This window comes from Thalassophryne amazonica, chromosome 5 (assembly GCF_902500255.1).
Source record: "Thalassophryne amazonica chromosome 5, fThaAma1.1, whole genome shotgun sequence".
Lineage (NCBI taxonomy): Eukaryota > Metazoa > Chordata > Actinopteri > Batrachoidiformes > Batrachoididae > Thalassophryne > Thalassophryne amazonica.
The window spans coordinates 55,592,989-55,596,367 of NC_047107.1; positions in this window are offsets into that span (position 1 = coordinate 55,592,989).

Here is a 3,379-nt window from a genome sequence, read left to right on the forward strand (position 1 = left end):
CGGCACCAGGTGGCTGCAACGGAGCCGAGTTTCTGAGGAGGAGGAGAGGCTGAGGTGAGTCCAAACACTTTATAAAAGGCAGACATTTATTTTAAGAGTGTTCAGTCAGATTTACACAGCAAAAACTTCCAGGCTGAGTTTTGGATCAAAAAACTTCACCGGCAGGTGCAGAACAGAGAAAGTTCCAGATGCAAGCTGCAGGTAGAAGCTGATCAAACAAATTGGCATAGCAGCTCAAACAGGGAGGCGCAAGGGAACACTAAAGTTGCAGGCTCTATAACAAGAGATAGAGAACCTGGATTACCTCAGGAAGTGTGCTGTCTGACACCTGAACAGTAGTCATCCTCAGCAAATCCTCCACTACACCAGAAACATGATCAAACACGAGTCGGCTTCAGCATCAATGTAACATCATCAAATATCAAGTCTCTGGCAATGAACAACTGCATCGCCAGGCTTTAAATGCAGCAGTTCCTGATCAGATGGAAACGAGCTGCAGCTGAGGTCTCCAGATGCTCAGCTCCGCTTGCGCGCCACCTGGTGGGAAATAAAGAAAACAACAGCCAGCCAAACAGCCCAGTCCATGACAATCTATGACTGAATGTTATGTAACTCCAGTCAGGTAAAAACAGCAAGAATGGTGACAAAGGTCAGTTTCAGTTTGTACAGGAGTCAGAAGTTAAATGGAATAGTTTTGATTGTGTTGAATGCTTGGTTTGGAAAGTAAATGTCAAACAATGTCGACATACATTGGATTCTATGGCATGTGACATATGTTATCCTGTAATGTGGCAACTGAGCATGACACATGGTGCAAACTATTCCTTTTTAAAACCCTATTAACTCAACCAATAATTTGCATCACATTTTACAAAGATTGGAGCAACTTTAACTTTTGATCCCTCTACAAACTGAAACTGACCTTTGTCACAATTCTTGCTGTTTTTACCCCATAACTCCATAACATTCAGTCATAGATAGTCCAAACTATATTTTTTTGGAATCTTTGTGATCAGACACATAAAGTGGTATAGCATTCAATATGATTGGAGCATTTTTAAAATTTTACCCCTGTGTAATTCTTCGTTGACCACTACCTGGCCCCCATATTGAATTTTCAAGTGACCCACACTTTTTTCTCAAACACTGATTTATGAAGAACATTCATGCCAAATCTGATGCTTTTATCACCAAGTGAACAATTCTGGCCAAGAATCAAACTTATCTGTTCCGCTATCAATCCCCTTGCCATCATGGAGCTGTGCCATTTGACCCTTGAACATCATGCAAGAAAACTCAGATTAATAGTATGTCATGGCATCTTACCGCTACATTTGAACCATAGACTGGACTGGACATACACTGGACCAACATCACCCAGGGTTTTTTGGATCTAGCTTGAAAGAAACATGGGGCAGCTCCAAATGTCTCCATCTTGACAGTATCCAACTCTGCCTACATCCTGGCCAACTTGTAAAACTTAGTGTTAAAAACATTTATGTGTAACACCTTCAGGAAAAAAGCATTTACACAGGGGTGGTGGTAAAGTGGTTAGTGCACTTGGTTTCAGTGCAAAAGGTTTCTGGTTCAAACCCCTGCCACATTTATCCATGTTATGCGGCGTTGCGTCAGGAAGGGCATCCAGCGTAAAACTTCTGCCAAATCAACATGTGGATCCACCTTAGGTCAGCTGTGAAAACAAGGGAGCAGCCAAAGGGACTTACTATTTAATTAAAAGTTAAAAAATCTTTCTGGAGACCTGTGGCTTATAGACAAGTGTGGCCTATTTATGTACAATTTTTTATTTCTTTTAAAATTGGTGGGTGCGACATATTCAGGTGCGCTCTATAGTCCGGAATTTACAGTAATTGTTTTCTGCATTGGCTTCATTTTCCATCACCAGAGGTTGCTGATTGATTTCAACCCAAGCTGGTTAAAATCCTTAATTGTTCCAAAAAGTTTAATTATTAATTATTGATCACATTGGCCGAGATTTTGAATCCTTTATTTGAATACTAAGAAAAAGAATGAGAGAAAATCCTTTTTATGACTTAAATGTAAAAACAAACAAACAAAACAACAACACCAACAACAACAACAAAAAGAACTTGTAAGGGAGTACACCTTTTAAGAATAAGAGGCTGTGCTTCCCAGGTCTTAATAAGGTTGCGGCTGCAGCTGGGCTTGACAAGAAACAAGATGAGACTCAAAATGGAGACGCAGCATTGTCACGGAGTCTTCCAATTCGAATGCCTTTGCTATATTGAGCAGATCGTACCTGAGATGAGAAATATTTCATTTGTAGGTTGTGGCGGTTACGGTCAACACCACTGTGTAACAAATAGCCAAGAAAAGCAAATTTCTTCTTGTTAGCTTCACATGTACATATTCCTTTATACATTCCAAAAAAAAAAGAGTTCCTGATTGACCCCTCCCTTTTACATGCTAGAGTGAAAGATAGATTAAAGTTGCTTTGCAGCAGAAAACACTGCAGTCCCTTATGATGTACTGTAGGGCTTTAATCTGCTCCCTCCCTGCACTGAGTGTCTGTTTCTGGTGAATATGTTAAAACTGGGGAGCTGGAAACCTGCACAAGGCTGCAGAGCCTTGGACAAAACACTAAAATTATTAAAGCTGTAGGTTTGATAGCTGTCATTCAGAAAAATGAATACACAGTTAAAAATCTTGCCTCAGGCAACAAGCCCTAGGCAAGATTTTTAACTGGTACTCTGTACATCAGAGCTAATTAACCCCCAGTTACTGTGAACATATGCTTACACAGAAATGGCACAGCTTTTTATAAACAAACCACAACCAAAACAACTTACAAGTACACAACCACATCACATTCCTTCTTAACACTCTATGCTGAAAATCAGTGCTTAACTGGTAGTCTGTGAGGTACAATTTACACTCATGGTGCAGAATGTTGCTTCTTCATTTTGATGTCACATTCTGGGAGAACAGTAATGATAAATTATTGTTTAATTTTTCGGTTATTTGAGAATGCTTTATGCTGGTTCTTGAGGTAATCTTGTTAAATTTATGTAGGTAAATGACTGTGATGTCAAAATGACAAGGCAACATTTGGCACCATGAGTGTAATTGTATTGTACAGACAGACTTGTACTGCTCATTCAATTTTTAGGAATGGCTGTAAATGAAAAAAAGTGAAGGATGTTTTCTCACACTTTGTGTTGTGGAGGACTGTAACACAACAGTGCTCTGTCTATGAATTTAAGAAGGCTCTGTATTTTGTCTTTTTAAAGAACTATGCCCTTGGATGACTTTTTAATACGAGGGTTGGCTAAAAGGTTTCACCTCCAATGCAGTTATGTCAAGAACAAGGAAGATATCAAAGTGAACCTGGTACAAGAAC